We start from the raw sequence: 16,941 nt of genomic DNA, 5'->3' as shown, positions 1-16,941 counted from the left end.
GATGAAACTCATTCTGGAAGAAACTGAGTAACAACACAGAACATAGAATAATAGGTCACAAAGGTGCTTTTTCGAAGGGCAACTGGACTTTCTGGTTGTTGTTTTTTAAGATGTTTTGCTTCTCATCCAAGAAGCTTTTTCAGCTCTGACTGGATGGTGGAGAAGTCAGAGCTGAAGAAGCTTCTTGGATGAGAAGCTAAAAGTCTTCAAAGAAAAAACAGGAAGTCCAGTTGCCTCTTGAAAAGGCACTTTTGGGACAACCATGACCTGGATGACTGAGAAGCTCCATAGACACATAGAATAATAGGTTTGGAGATGACCTGGGAGGTCTTCTAGACCAGCTCTCTGCCCATGCCAAGAGATCCTATACCATTCCAGATGTTCTTTGGGCTTGATGACATGGATACATGTGATCATGGCAAGTATAACAGAATAACAGAACAGAATAATAGAGTTGGAAGGGATGCCAGAGATCCTCCAGTCCAACCTTCCATCCAAGCAGGAGACCTTATACCATTTTAGACAAATGGTTGTCCAATCTCTTCTTGAAAGTATATCCTCATTTTTCCATACTCACGCTTTTCATATCAAAGAAAGTAAATACTCATCCAGCACTATAGAATCTTCTCTCAACTTGAAGTCAAAATTGGAATAGATGAAAGACATTTGATCAAAAGTATTTTGCAATATCTGACACTAATGAATCTTATCATCTTGGAATCAAAATATAATAACGTTTTAACTACTTGGATCAACTCAGCTTAGTGGCAATCTTGTCTTACCTATATGATAAAGTCTAGATCTCAACCATAAAACTTTAACTTGCAGTTAAGCTAACAACTTCCTATTGTTCTAAATGAGTAAATTGTAGCTAAGAAAGCTGTTTTGGAATATCTGTAATCCCTTAATTTCTCCTGCCAAATCAGATTTCTTTCTCTTTATTGAGCTTGATCCAGTCTTGCCTGATTAATCCAAGATGTAATTGGTTTATCCTCTGAGCCTTATGAAACCTCACGATAGAAATATTACAGAATAGGTGTTTAAATGGGCATTAAACTTTATCTTCTCAAAACAAAACAAAAACAAGCCAAGCCAAAATAAATCAACCAAAATGACCCCAAAAGAATTTAAGTTTTCAAGTTCATCAGGCAAGTTTTTACCCTGAATACAGGCCAGAAAAGAAAGAAAAAGTCCATAATTTCAGTGGGGTGTCATGACTGAAGAAGCTAATTCTCAATCGATTCCAAGATGATGATTGTGGAGCAAATATAGTTGTGTAAGATGTTAGTAAAATGGTTACCGGTTGGTCCTACACCTCTGAAAACAGAAGCATTTATTCCCAGTCTGCTTTTACTGAGTGCAAAGGATTATAGGCTGGAATTTTGGTTGCTAAGTGATGTGGCCAGAGGTGGGATTCAAATAATTTAACAATCGCTTCTCCTCCAACAGCCAGTTCACCAAACTGCTCAGAAACTTAACAACCAGTTCTCCCGAAGTGGTACGAACTGGCTGAATCCCACCACTGGATGTAGCCATAAAACAAGATGTCAGATGATTACATCACTTAGCAACTGCAATCCCCATAATCCCAATTGCAATTGTTAAGCAAAATTTCAAAATTTACCAGTTGTTAGCTGAGTACCTACCCCAATGCAAGCCTTTCCTCACTCTTGATAAATAATGCATTGATGCCTTGTTCATTTATCGCTCTTCAAGAATCTGAAAAATTAAATTAAAATAGTCTAGTCATTAAATGCATACGAAAGGAGTGGTGCGGTGGCCTAGAGGTAGAGTTCTTGCCTCACAATCTGGAGCCGGTGAGTTCGATCCTAGGTAGAGGCAGATATTTCTCTCTCTGGGCACCATGAGAATATATCTGCTGAACAAATCACCACATTGGCGTCAGGAAGAGCATCCGGCCAGTAAACATTCTGCTCGCTCCATTCGGTTGCCCAGACTCTACCCCGCATGGGATTATGGGGTCATTAAAAGAAGAGGATTAAGTGCAGAGGAAGGTGTGGAAGAAGAAGAGGAATTTACAGAGGTTGCTCGAGGTTGTCCTTCTCCAAATAGCCAGCTACAAAATTTGATACTTAAATCTCGAGATACTCTATATTCATAGAATACATCTTGGAATTCCAGAGACTATTGTAGACTTCCTCAATTGGTTCCAGTCTTCTCCCTTCCTCTTCAAGCCAAGGATTTGAAATGTATTTCTATTTCCCTTGTGAAATCAAGGCTGTGACTTGATTTCTCTTCATTAACTTTAATATAAGCCTAGGTAAGTTGGGCTGAGAGAGAGAGAGTAAGTGGTGTTTGAGTAGGAACTTCAACTTGTCTAACATCCTAACCATTACGAACAGTCTACTGAGCCGAAGGGTAATTTTCTCCATTCTTCTTTGTTTCCTCTTGTTGCCTAGCATTTTCTTTGTTCAATATTGCTAGAATATAGAATACGGGATCCTTACTGTTGTTCCTGGCCAGTCTTTGGTTCAGAACTCACTCACAGGAAGAAAAGGCAAGATCTGATCACTGAAAATTAGATCAGATTTGCAGTTATTGCCGAAGATAATATTGCAAATTTGAACCAGCTTCCGCTCTCTAACCGTGTATTCGAATCAGCTTTCTTAGTAAATATCCACATTCAAAAAGGAACTTACTGGGAGGCATAATAATTTTTTTTTTTTGATATCGTTCGTAATTTCAGAGTTTCAAGATTCCAGCTCTCTGTGAACATACACCATGAATGGTACTACTGTTGCTAGATCTCCCTAATGCATGACTTGTTGAGTATGGTTTCATAACTAATATAGTCTTGTGGGTGCTAAGCAGAGGCAGAGGGTTTCACATATTTTTACCACCGGTTCGCCATGCACTGAAAATGTGAGCGCACTTGCGCATGCGCCTTCCACGCATGCACTTTGCTCGTGCATGCGGCTTGCACACATGCACATGGCTTAGAAAACATGGCTAAATAGGATGGCATACAGCCGGGGCAGGTGGGCGGGCCTATCTGCAGGTCACCGCTACCGGTTTGTCGGAACCGGCTGAATACCACCACTGGTGCTTTAGGGTTACAGGTGTTTGTATCAAAGTGTAGACTTTGCTCTACAAGAGACTTGTGTCAGTCTCACCAAAGTGCCTTCTCCATTGCTATGGTTTTAGCTTGATTCAAATTCATCTGCCTTTGACTTTATTTGCTGACCTGCTCTTTGGAAAGCATTTGCTGCTGAGATTATGCCAAGTATAAGCACACTTACAATAATACAATACAATACAATACAATACAATACAATACAATACAATACAATACAATACAATACAATACAATACAATACAATACAATACAATACAATAGCAGAGTTGGAAGGGACCTTGGAGGTCTTCTAGTCCAACCCCTTGCCTAGGCAGGAAACCCTATACCATTTCAGACAAATAGCTATCCAACATCTTCTTAAAGACTTCCAGTGTTGGGGCATTCACAACTTCTGGAGGCAAGCTGTTCCACTGATTAATTGTTCTAACTGTCAGGAAATTTCTCCTCAGTTCTAAGTTGCTTCTCTCCTTGAGTAGTTTCCACCCATTGCTTCTTGTTCTACCCTCAGGTGCCTTGGAGAATAGTTTGACTCCCTCTTCTTTGTGGCAACCCCTGAGATATTGGAACACTGCTATCATGTCTCCCCTAGTCCTTCTTTCTATTAAACTAGACATACCCAGTTCCTGCAACCGTTCTTCATATGTTTTAGTCTCCAGTCCCCTAATCATCTTTGTTGCTCTTCTCTGCACTCTTTCTAGAGTCTCCACATCTTTTCTACATCGTGGTGACCAAAACCGAATTCAATATTCCAAGTGTGGCCTTACCAAGGCATTATAAAGTGGTATTAACACTTCACGTGATCTTGATTCTATCCTTCTGTTGATGCAGCCTAGAACTGTGTTGGCTTTTTTGGCAGCTGCTGCACACTGCTGGCTCATATTTAAATGGTTCTCCACTAGGACTTATACTTGGTATGACAGTTATAATTTTTCTCCCTAATTATTTGCAGGGTCAAAATTAATATTATTATTTTGCCAGGCGGCGCAATCATTTCCTTTTGTCAAAAAGGCAAAGTATGCATGTGGGTGGTATCCCCAACTGTGATGTAGCGGGAGGGGAGAGAAAATGAACTATGAATAGTTGATTATTATTATTTTTTTGCGTTAATGGAAAATATCTGGGACAAGTGATGACAATCCCTTTCAGATAGTTGACCTTGAGGGAAGCAATTCCCAAGAGTCACTTTTGGAATGAAGTTAATGCTATGCCAGCCAAGGTTGTGAACCCTTCACAAGACTTAGATTGGGGTCAATAGTTCTCTGTAGTGCTTTTGATAGTTTAGATATAGCCTTGATTGGAAGATAAGGGCTCGCCTCAGTGGAGTGACTTAACCAAGATATTTTGTAGGCCGTCCCAATGATCTTACTTTGTTGAAACCAAATGATGTTATGACCAATGGGATTCATTTTCTCACTTTCTAATATTCCAGTTGTATGCCACCCTCTTGATGTTGTACAGGAAACCTTGAGGCAAAATGTGCTTCAATTCAAGCTACTGTAATGCTGTTGGGATATTATCAAAGGATGTTGACTGTTGTGAATGTGGCAAATCCATGTGGGAGATTGGAAAATTTATTCATAGAAAAAGAATGGTTAAAAAAAAAGCAACATATCAAATATTATCCATGCTTTTATGCAGTTAAATCAATCACCTACTTGGAATATTGTGCCCAGTATTAGTCTTCAAAGTGGACTTCAAAAAGGATATTATACCATAGATCTTCTATGACAGCCTTTATAGAAGGCCCCGGAGATCTGGCTAGGGAAAAACAGACTTAGATTCAACCCTAATAAGACTGGCTGGCTGAGGGTTTTTACGGTTCTTCCCCCCCCCCTCTACTGCTGTGTAGACCTTTCATCTTTAGCACATGGGGCTGATCTGGAAGACTTTTCAGAAGCTGCAACATGTCCAGAATGCAACACCATTAGCTTTCATTAAGGTTCCCAAGTGCGAATCAATGTGCAGGTCAGCAACAGTATGTCATAGGGTTGGTTTATTAGTGGAACTGTCTGCTGTTAATTCTGTCTGCTCCACCAGATCTGACAATATTTGACATGGCATCAGATGGGAGCCGAGAAACAGGAATTCTTTGTCACAGCAGCTGCCATCACCAACTCCCCTCCCCCCTCCCCCAAAATCATATGTTTTAACCCTGTTGGCCTTCCAAAAGGCCTTAAGATCTGGTTATTTCAGTGTGCATTAGCAATAACAATAGTACTTAGGCTTATATACTGCTTTTATAGCCGTCTCTATGTGTTTTACAGAATCAGCCTATTGCCCCCAACAATCTGGGCCGTTGAAGCACTTGGAGGTTTGTTAGGGATGTAACCCTAGTCTTGGCTTGGCAATGTATATAAGCTATGATTATTTTACTGTTACTTTAAATGCTTAAGATGTGTAATTGGTTTGTTACCTCATGCAGCTATAAGAGGGAGCCAGAATGGCTGTTAGCTCTCTGTTTTGTTAGAAGCTGGTTGGTGTATTCTGAGGTATTGTGGTTTGCAACTGTTTAGCTATACTTTGTGTGTTAAACTGAGAATATTGATAACTGAATTACTGAACCGTGTATGACTTGGACTGATAGCCGGACTCTGAATACCTCTATATTTCTACATAGTAAACTGTTCTGACCCCCTCCTCTTGTATACCAAGACACTCCGACACAAAGTCTCTTCAAAGATGTTTATTGACATACAGGTTCCACCTTGGCAGCAATCCAGCCTGCCAAGGTCAAGATAGCACTCTGGGCAGCAATCCAGCTACAGCGACTCCCCTTGGCAGCAATCCAGCTACCAAGCTCCAGATAATCACCTTAGCAGCACTCCTGCCTGCCAAGGTCCAGGGAACAGATTGACAGCAATCCAGATAAACCCTTTAGCAGCAATCCAGCCTGCCAAAGTAGGACACAGATCTGAGCTTCTCCAACTCCAATGATCAGTTGATTCCTGCAAAGGGTGTGTCCACAAGCAGTCCCTTTATAGTCTGGAGAGGAGTCTAATGATCAGCAGCTGAGAGCCATTACCTCCTGTAATTGCTCAATTGCTCCTTACGCCGGGAAGCACGTCGGTAACGAGCATCTAATAGCTCACTGCTGATGTCTGACTCACTGTCCTGTGACTCCTCCCCACTGCTCCAAGGCATGACATCAGGAGCCCCCTTCCTTTGGCTTTCACCACTGCTCCATGCCTCAGGCGCCCCCTGGTGGCCAACCAGCCTCTCTGCGCCCTGCTCAGCGTCGGAACCCTGTCCAGGGTCCCCCACCTCCTCTTGAGCCGACTCAGAGGTCACCTCGCTGTCGGAGTCTGGTGGCAACTCCAACGGCTCCTGCTGGGCCACAACAGTAAACTACTATATTTTTATACTATTCAGTGTCTCTGTATGCTGGTTTGTGCGTGTTATTCCATATCACTCTCATTATGCTTCTCTGCATACTCGCTCTCCCAACGGGGAGCTTAATTACTTAACAAGGTTTATCTGTGTTCTCAAGGTCACTGAGTGGTGCTCCTGGTTCCTATAATCTGCATTTTTTCCTCTGGAAATCCATTCCTTATTCCCACACCATTCAAAGGGCGTTCATCCCAAATTGTATAGCTGAAAGTTCCAACAACCCTCTAAAAGGATGCAAATGACCAGCTGTCTGCAAGGAATATAAATCCTTCCATTTCTCACTATCCTGCCAGAGCTGAAGAAGCTGGATGAGAAGCAAAAAAGAAAAAGAAAAAACAAGAAAGTCTAGTTGCCTCCTAAAAAAAGCACCTTTGGGACTAAATTGCAATAGTGAATGACATCAGAGCAAGACAGATCTTGGCCCGTATTTTCCCCTCTCCGTAACATATTTCGAAAAGTATGTCTCTTGCCTCTGGTAGTCCTTCTGCAGTTGCTGTAGCCCTGCCGTTGAAATTTATTTTTCAAGGCCTTGTTTTCTTTTCTTATTGTGTTACTTTTGATCCTGCTCCTCAAAAAGAAGAAGAAGAAGAAGAAGAAGAAGAAGAAGAAGAAGAAGAAGAAGAAGAAGAAGAAGAAGAAGAAGAAGAAGAAGAAGAAGAAGAAGAAGAAGAAGTAGTAGTAGTAGTAGTAGTAGTAGTAGTAGTAGTAGTAGTATGTATGTATGTATAGGAAAGATTGTTTTCTGGAAGCCAATAAGCAACAAGGGGAAAAAAATGAATCTCCTAGGATGGAATTTTTGGAACTCTTTAAGCTTCCAAGCCCTGCGGTAGATAATTATGTATCTACTAGTGCAAAAAATAGTTTTGCAAGATAGAGACAGTCAAGTGTAAACTGTCTTACCAGGGCTAGATCTCATGTTGAAAACACAAGCGGGTTTTGGGGGTTATTGTTTTTTTAACCTTGTAATCTCTGCCATGTTCTGACTGAGCTCTGCCGATGGTTGATCACACATGCTAGAAGTCAGGATGTTTCAATACGAAAGAGTCATGCATTTATGTAAATATTGTCACTATTTTCAAAACACTTAAGGGAATGTGAAAATCAGCAAAAAGAACGGCACTGCATATTATTTAAGCAGAATCTATCCTGCTGTTGAAAGGGAGAAAAATGTAAAACACATTCCTTTTTTGGAGGGGGGGGGAGGAATATTTTTAGCAGTTTGCTAACACAATAGCAGGAACAGTTCTCCCACGTTCACCATCGCTTGGCACACTGATATTTTCATTTCAGTACCTGTACATTAAATGTCAATCCAGGTCATGGATCGTCAGCAGGTCATGAATGTCCCAAAAGTGCTTTTTCAAAAGGCAACTGGACTTTGTTTTTCCTGGAAGACGTTTAGCTTCTCATCCAAGATACTTCTTCAGTTCTGGAAGAATTTCTGGAGAACTGAAGAAGCTTCTTGGATGAGAAGCAAAATGCCTTCCAGGAAAAACAAAGTCCAATTGCCTTTTTAAAAAGCTCCTTTGGGACTACCTATACAATACTTCTCTTCATTACAGTACCTATTGCAGAGGTCTTCAAACTTGGCAACTTTAAGACTTGTGGGCTTCAATTCCTGGAATTCTCCAGCCAGTTCTAGTGGCTCTGCGGGCTAGAAAATTCTGGGAGTTGAAGTCCACAAGTCTTAAAGTTGCCAAGTTTGGGGACCCCTGACCTATTTTGTAAGAGTCCCCTTGACTTGTTTTACATTTTAAAAGCACCTGCTTATGATTTTTTTTTTGTTCTTCCTTAAACTTTAAGGAGAGACACATCAATTTTCAAACGGGTTTTTATTCAGCTTTAGACCAGTTCAAAACTTACTTCATTTCAGGAACAGTCCATATCATGCATCTTCAGATCATGCCCTGATTCTTTTCATAAACTTATATGTTGAACTTGATGATGACAGCTTTTTGAATGAGATGTAAATGGAAGCTGACCCAGTTTCTTCATTACTGATTATTCCCCGAGGCTCATGTGATTGACACTTATAGGTCACACTTCTCATTTTATGGAAAACATATCCCAAAGCACCTATAACTTCCTTGACCTATTGATCTCATTCTATTTTATCCTTACCCTGGTCTCCAGCCTCCTGCTTGGAGCATTTTTTTCTGTCACATCACTTGCCTTCTCTCTCTCTCTTTCTCTCTCCATTTCCCAAAACATTCATGCACACACCCACATCCACCATTAGGCAGTGGCATATGCCCAGGATAAGTGCTATCCACTAGGCATTACAGTTGGAGGAGAAGCAAGCACTTGGAATCAAAGCAGCAACTGGGAGCAGAGTTACTGGTGCTGCTGATGAGAGTGAGGAAATGCATTTTATGTTTATGCCAGAATTATTTCCCTAACTGTCAGCCAGAGGAGAACTGCAGAAAAAAAAATTCTGCCAACCTGCCTTCCATTGAGGACCTGTACACTGCACAAGTCAACAAGAAGGCCATGAAAATATCTACAAACCCCTTGCATCCTGCACATAAATTGTTTCAACTCCTACCCTCAAAATGACACTATAGAGCCCTGTGCACCAAAACAACTAAACACAGGAGCAGTTTTTTCCTGAATTGCAACACTCTGCTAAACAAATAATTCCCTCACCGCTGTCAAACCATTCACTAGGGCTGTATTACTATTACTATTAGTCTTCTCATCGTTCCTATCACCCATTTCCTCCCACTTATGACTGCAGGATTGTAACTTTGTGGCTTGTATCCTTACAATTTATATTGATATTGATTGTTTCCTGATTGCTTATTTGCATCCTATGACTATCATTAAGTGTTGCACCTTATGATTCTTGACAAATGCATCTTGTCTTTTTATGTACATTGAGAGCATTGCACCAAAGACAAATTCCTTGTGTGTCTAATTACACTTGGCCAATAAGGAATTCTGTTCTGTTCTGTTCTGTTCTATTCTATTCTATTCTATTCTATTCTATTCTATTCTATTCTATTCCATTCCATTCCATTCCATTCCATTCTATTCTTCTGGTTTTATGTGTTAAATTTATATTTACTGACAAAGAAATAAAGAGAGACTAGTATAGATCAATTTCAAGCTATTTAGCTCTCATCAGCGGAAGCAGTATGCTCCATCCCATATTTGGGTAGACCAGGTTGCCCTAATTTAAAAAAAAACACTTAATCTCTCCCCTGGTATAGCCAGCAAAGCCAGGAGAGCCCGTGGCTTAGAGGTTAATACATGTACCTAAAACGCAAGCAGCCCAGGTTTGAATCCCAGAAGGGTATGGCTACCTGACGAGAGCTAAATAGCTTGAAATAGATCTATACTAGTCTCCTTTTATTTCTTTATCAGTAAATATAAATTCAACACAAAAATAGTTTGCTGCGAAGGCTCCTGGATTGGGACTGAAAGGTGAAAGTGGAAGCAGTATGCTCCATCCCATATTTGGGTAGACAAGGTTGCTGTGATTTTAAAAAAAACTTGTTCTGGTTTTTGTTTTTCATGTAAGGCAAACCACTCTATTCTCCTTAAAAGTTGGGGCCAAAAACAGTTTGACTTTCATCTTCAGACCTGAGGAAATGGTCATTCTTTTCTCCATCCTCATCCTAGCAGCTTCGTAGGTTTAGTTGGCTCAACCTAACTATTAAAACACTGCTTCTGCATCTTCCCATCATCTAGCTAAACTTAAACTAAGCAGAATTAATAACCTGATTTCATTAACACTGGCTTTTTTTAAAAGTTCCCTTCTATCCTTAAACCTGTCTTTTCAAGCATCTTACCTAGGTACGTATTTTTGTGTCCTTTCAATTAGCTTAATTCAGGAATTATCTTAAAATGGATTTGAAATCCAGTGTGATAAACTTCATTGTTATTCTGATTTGATGGCTGCATTTTGCACTTCTTTTTCCGTTGACAAAAACAGCAAAAGCTTTTTGTCTCTTTAGTGATCATTTCTATTAAGTAAAGATTTGACAACGAGGTCAATTTTCTGAAGAAAAGTTAGACTTGTGTCCTTATTGGGCTTGTTGTCATCTTAACTGAAGGGCAGCATTTTGACTTTCTCACCCTACTGAGCTTGGCTGCAAACATTCAGTCAGGTCATTGAATTTATTTGACAAAAATATCCATGTTCCTCTCTCTCTCTCTCTGGGAGAGATGCTTGAGAAGACATGCTTAATTTGTTTCTTAATCTTCATTCATACAAACCAGCAACCCGTCTCCCAAACATTGCACAAAACCCACAAATATTGCTCATTGAGCTATCAGTTCGTGCATCCCTTAGCTTTGTGTGTGGGCTGCTATGCTTTGTGAAAACAAAGAACATTATGTCAGGAATCTGCTGTTGTGGCTCAGAATTAAATCATATTGGGATCATTTTGCAGACAGGTTATTTTTTTTTCATGTAGCATTTTCTAGCATTATCTCTCTGAACTATGAACATTTGGCAGGGCAAGTAATAAAGCTAAAGTTTAGTAATAGAGTAGACACATTCAACAAAAAATGATGCAATTTTACATGGCATTCGTTACAAGTTGTCCTTGACTTACAACCATTTGTTTAGTGACTGTTTGAAGTTACAATGGCACTGAAAAAAGTGACTTATGACCATTTTTCACACTTATAACCATTACAGCATCCTCATGGGCATGTGTTCAAAATTCAGATGCTTGGCAACTGGCAATATATGAAGGTTGTAGTGTTCTGGGGCCTTGCAATCACCTTTTGTGACCTTCTGACATGTAAAGTCAATAGGGAATAGCAATACCACTTAAATTTATATATACCATCCCATAGGGCTTTACAGCTCTCTCTGGGCTTTTTATAATCTCAGCATATTGTCCTCAACAATCTGGGTCTTCATTTTACTGTCGTCAAAAGGATGGAAGGCTGAGTCAACCTTGAGTCCCGTCAAGATCAAATTCCAGGCTGTGGGCAGAGTTTGCCTGCAATACTGAACTTTAACCAGATTCACTTAACAACCATGCTACTAACTTAACAACTGCAGTGATTCAATTAACAGCTGTGGCAAGAAAGGTCACTTAACAACTGTTTTGCTTAGAAATTTTGGGTTTAATTGTGGCTGTACGTTGAGGGCTATCCAAGGTATATTTACCTAAAATGCCTGTAATCCTTTTTTTTGCCTCCACTTTGATTGCCTTCTCATTTCTCGGCTTCCACTGTCCCTTGTTCATTGCACACTGTAGACTTTAATATCTATGTAACTCTTTTTCTAATGGTATGGTTAAAAATACTTCAGATTATATTGCCATTGAAATCAATGTGCTAGGTATATAATTCATCTATATTGTTATTACAGGTCACAAGGGCATGTTAGTAGCATGTAAATTCAGTCCCTGGAGAGCAATTATGCCTAGGCAGATGAAATTGGGCAAAGAGATGGAGTCCAATTCAATCAAGGCAAGCAAAGGTTAAAACTCTATTAAGTTAATCATGATTCAAGGTGACTTTATGGATTGTCACATGTTTTCTTGGCAAGATTCAGGAAGTATTTTGACCTTGTTTCTTCCCAGTCTAGCCTACAGCCCTGGAATTTCCTGGTGATCACCCATCAATTTTTGCCACTCCTGATGTCAACACAGAGAAAGCATGTTTGAATTAAGGGTATTAAATTCAGCACCATGGAGAGCTACCGGTTGAGTTTTGCTGATTAAAGAACTTGGTTACTGTAGGACGGGCCTCAAATCTGGAATTACCATCCTAAACTATGCTGGTCATTAAACAGCTCATCATGTCGCTGATCTGATTTTACATTTTTTGTGGGATTCTTAAGCGAACCACCTGGTCATTAAGCAAACTCATTGTTTGCAAGGGTGTTTTTTGCTGAAAACCAGAAATAAATGCCTGTTTCCAGCAAAAAATAAAAATAAATAAATTGTAAATTGTGGTTGCATGACTGCAGAATGCTGAAGACATCTGTAAATGCAGGCCAGTTGTTGAGAACCCAAAATGGGATCATGTGACTGAAGGGTGAGGATGCCATTGGAACTTTGAATCTGTGTTGTAGTTACTTTTGGGGGAGGGGTTCATCATAACTTTAGATGGTTGCAAAGTGAGCAGTTTTAAGTGGAGGACAACCTGTAGTAGGAAGATGTTGCCTTAGCATCAGCTAAAACCTACTAAGGGATTGGCCATGGTGTAATTTTCTCCATTTCTAAAAAAGCTAGATGGGCTGTTTAAAAGCCCCCATCTGCTTGTTACAGTACCAGCTATGTAAACATATAAACATTTGGCAAAGAAATAAACATTTTGCAGGACTTTTAACATCTGGCCAAAGAACATTATGACAAATCTAGAAGTACCATGAATATGGAAGTGGATATCCTTTTCTGGAAAAATGGTTTAGCCCATATCTTCATCAGAGCTAAGAGTCTAAAAAGCTTAAGAGACCCATATTCCCATAAAAATGACATTTTGCAAATCCCCAAAGAATTGTAAAATAGGTCCATCCACTCTGGGGTCTTGGGGTTCAAGGAGCTGTAAAAGGGATGCAGCTAGCCTGCACAAACCCCATGACTTATCCTTCTGTTTCTGTAATATATCTATTCATGAGCTGTTCAGACTCTGAAAGTCTGAGAACTGAGTGGAGAAACAGGGATGTCATGTACATGGGGTTTTTTCTCGCCGTGAACATCTATACATCCAAATTAGACTGTGTTATTTCTCTGTGTCATATAATATATGTAGATATATGCAAAATTTTGTATTTATTTATTTTGTCATGTTTATGTAGTGTATATTTGAGGTGGAGTCCCTTTGAGAGCTGTATGCAATGAAATTTCATTTTAATGTATGCCAATTAGTGTACAGTAAAAGTGACAATAAAGTTATTCTAAGTGTAAGTCTAATGTGAATTGCAACAATCCACCTGCCTATTTTGAAGTGAACTACCATACATTACGCCACGGTGGCACAGTGGTTAGAGTGCAGTACTGCAGGCTACTTCTGCTGGCTGCTGGCTGCCAGCAATTTGGCAGTTTGACTCTCACCAGGCTCAAGGGTGACTCAGCCTTCCATCCTTCCGCGGTGGGTAAAATGAGGACCCAAATTGATGGGGACAATAGGCTGACTCTGTAAACCGCTTAGAGAGGGCTGTAAAGCACTGTAAAGCAGTATATAAGTCTAAGTGCTCTTGCAACTAGTTGCAAATTCAAGAGTGAAAAAGGAAAGCATTGACTTCAGAATGAAGTGAAGTGCGTGCTGCTGAAAATTATAAACAATGATTCTTAGTACAGCCATGTTTTTAGTATTCAGAACCTAGGGAAGGAGGAGGAATTAGTAATAAATGGGGAATATAATCGACCAAGTGATGGTTTTGATTATTGACTTCTAGGTTAAAACTCTGTGACACCATAAATGTCAAAGGCAAGGTGTCCAAACTTATGAGTCTAGCCTAACTTTGAGTATTAGGAAGATAATATGTGAAAATCTCTGTCTAATTCTGTTATATTCTTTGAAGAATGGAAGCAATCCACATGTTTTAGATACTTTTAAAATAAATACAATATTGAAATTCTCCATTGGGTTTTCAAATTATGTATTACAAAGGTAATTTGTTCCTTCTTTCCACAGAAGACTGCTCTTTTCATTTCTGTATACCTAGCCGCATTATAAATGAAATGTAATTACGAATTGTTTAAGGCTTAGCTAAAATAGGTTTCACTGATGTGCATTTTTAATTCCCTGATCTTTTTTGGGAGGGGTGTCACCCCCCACAATTGCATTTCTAAATTTTAGGATAGTTTAATTCCTGTATGCACATTAGCCCCTGTCCACACTTTTGCTATCTTTTCCTGTCCTGGTATCTTTCTCCAAATTACGTAATTTCTACCAAAGCTTGAGAAGACCTTGCATTGCTCGCTTCTGGCAAGCATTACTATGCAGATATCTCTGATATATCCCATGCCAAAACTGAGAGTCGATTGTTTTCCAGAGATGTGCACACAACCCTTAATTTCCCAGGAGATTTATTTTGCCCTGGGCTTCGTCCGCTTGTCAAACCCCTCTCCGCTGCCTTGCCAAGCATACCACTTCGAAAGCTTTCAGTAAAGGCTAAAGAGATAGGCTCCAGCATGAGTCCAAAAGCTCAGAAGACAAAACCTCAGGTCCTGATGACCGACCCAGATTGCATCCTGCAACATTATTCTGGGACATCTATGGAGATTCTGAGTCATCCAGGTCATGGTTGTCCCAAATATATTTTTTTCAAGAGGCAACTGGACTTTCTTTGATTTTTCTTTGAAGACGTTACACTTCTCATCCAAGAAGCTTCTTCAGCTCTGACTGGATGGTGGGGAATGGAAGGATTTATACTCCTTGCAGGCATCTGGTCATTTGCATTCTTTTTAGTGAATTGTTAAGGTCACCTGGAGGTTTATCTGAGTGGTGCAAATGGGTGTGGAGCCTTCTTGCAAGGCTCCAGACTGTCCTTTCAACAGTTCCAAGAAGGCTCCACACCAGGGGTGGGTTGGTCCCAGCATTGATGCCGGTTCAGTGAACGCAAAAATTTTGATGAGAAAACTAAAGATTTCAGAGTGCAAAAGACTGTAAGTTCAACTCATAAATTCCTTGAATTTCCCCTTGAACCTGAGCACTTGTTTTCTTTCTCCTTCGACCCACTATTTTGTATTCTACTTAGAAGGGTCTAGTAAAAACACAAAGCTGTTTTATTGTCCCTTGAAAACTTCAGTTGTCATTTGCAATAGATAAAATAGATCACCCCTTTCGTGCTAGAGCCACTTAATAGTCTCTGCATTCCCTTGATGAACTCATCAAGTACCAGGTGACATTTGAGTTCATGTAGAATAAGCTGCTTTGACTTCTTCTTGTTGACTTTCATGGAACTGATAGCATTCTATGATGCTGTTGTTTTGTGCTCTTGTTCAAGTGTGCTGAGAGATCAACCTCTTTGAACTGCAGATGCTGGAGATGGCATTGAAGAGCTTCTGATGCTCTGAGAGAGTTTTAGCTTAGCTTGCTTTAGGATGGTAAACTAGGTAAACAGGGTCTTATTTTCTTTTGACCCCCGAAATAAGCACTTGGCCTTATTTTTGGGGAGGTCTTATTATTTTTGAGGTGCAGGAGGTGGCGAACATGGTCACCTCATGGCTGCAGCAGTGTTGCAATATTTTTGGGGAGGGCTTATTTTCAGGGGATGGCTTATTTAAGTGCATGCGCTCAAACCCCAATTGGCCTTATTATCCGGGGAGGTCTTATTTTGGGGGAAACAGGGTAGTGGTTTTCATTTGGTATTAGAGATCATTACATTAGCTATAATCATTGGCCATCCTTTGACTGAAGCAAGTTAGAATCCCAAATTTGTTAGTGCAAATAATAGAAGGGATGGGCAGTTATTGTGTATGTGTGTGTGTGTATTCACATGCTGTATACACACATATGTATACATACATATCAGTGGTGGGTTCCAGCAGAGACTATGGCTGGTTTGCTCAGGGGTCTGCTGTGGGCATATGTGCATTGTGCATACTTCATGTGCATGCACATTACAACTGAAATTGCTCTGCGTATGCACAGAAGCAAAAAACAAGATGGCGGCACCTCGAGCACTGCTGGGAGAACCAGTTTGGGGGCGTGGCAGGCCTGGGTCACTGCCGGTTCCAGCGACCCAGGCCGCCAAGCTACTACTGGTAGGAACTGGTGTGTGTCTGTGTCTGTGTCTGTGTCCATACATATAAATATACAAGATATGTATTTATTTCTAAATACATATAAACACAGAGAGAGATATAACAGATGTATGTATGTATATACTGTGTATGTGTGTGTATATGTATATGTATATAATACAGCCTGATATGTAATACAGCCCAGGTTCGATTCCCAGTAAGGGTAGGGCTAGCTGATGAGAGCTAAATAGGTTGAAATAGATCTATACTAGTCTCCCTTTATTTATTTATCAGTACAAATGTAACACAAATGTAACAAAGGCAACATAAAAAATGGTTTTCTACCTGGATGGCTCCTAGGGTGATCTGAAAGACAGAAAAGGGAAGCAGTATACTCCCTCCCATATTTGGGCATACCAGGGGTTGTGACAGAATACATACCTATTTCTCTGGCTTAGCTAATAAAGGAGGAGAGCCTGTGGCTTACTGCCTGATACAGCCCAGGTGCGATTCCCAGTAAGGGTATGGCTAGCTGATGAGAGCTGAATAGCTTGAAATAGATCTATACTAGTCTCCCTTCATTTCTTTAGCAGCACAAATGCAACATGCACACACACACACACACACACACACACACACACACGATAATAAATAGGTCTGTCTGTCTATTTATCTATCTATCTAATAATGGGTTTGTTAAAATTATTAAACTATATATTTTTTTAAACTTTTAAGATCATTAAGTATAAATTTCAGCTTCATTCGTGTCCTTTGTTATAAATGCACATATTGATAGGT

General features: G+C 40.0%; 1 protein-coding gene across 4 annotated transcripts in view; it reads left to right on the top strand.

Annotated features, from left to right (window-relative positions):
• SAMD12 (sterile alpha motif domain containing 12) overlaps positions 1-16,941 on the top strand; it is a 315,705-nt gene that overhangs the window by 126,920 nt on the left and 171,844 nt on the right. The gene's annotated exons all lie outside the window — the stretch shown is intronic.

The sequence above is a fragment of the Natrix helvetica genome (assembly GCF_964273705.1).
Source record: "Natrix helvetica genome assembly, chromosome: 4".
NCBI classification, from domain to species: domain Eukaryota; kingdom Metazoa; phylum Chordata; class Lepidosauria; order Squamata; family Natricidae; genus Natrix; species Natrix helvetica.
Note: the sequence above shows the minus strand (reverse complement) of the source record. Positions and strands in the feature narration are given on the sequence as shown.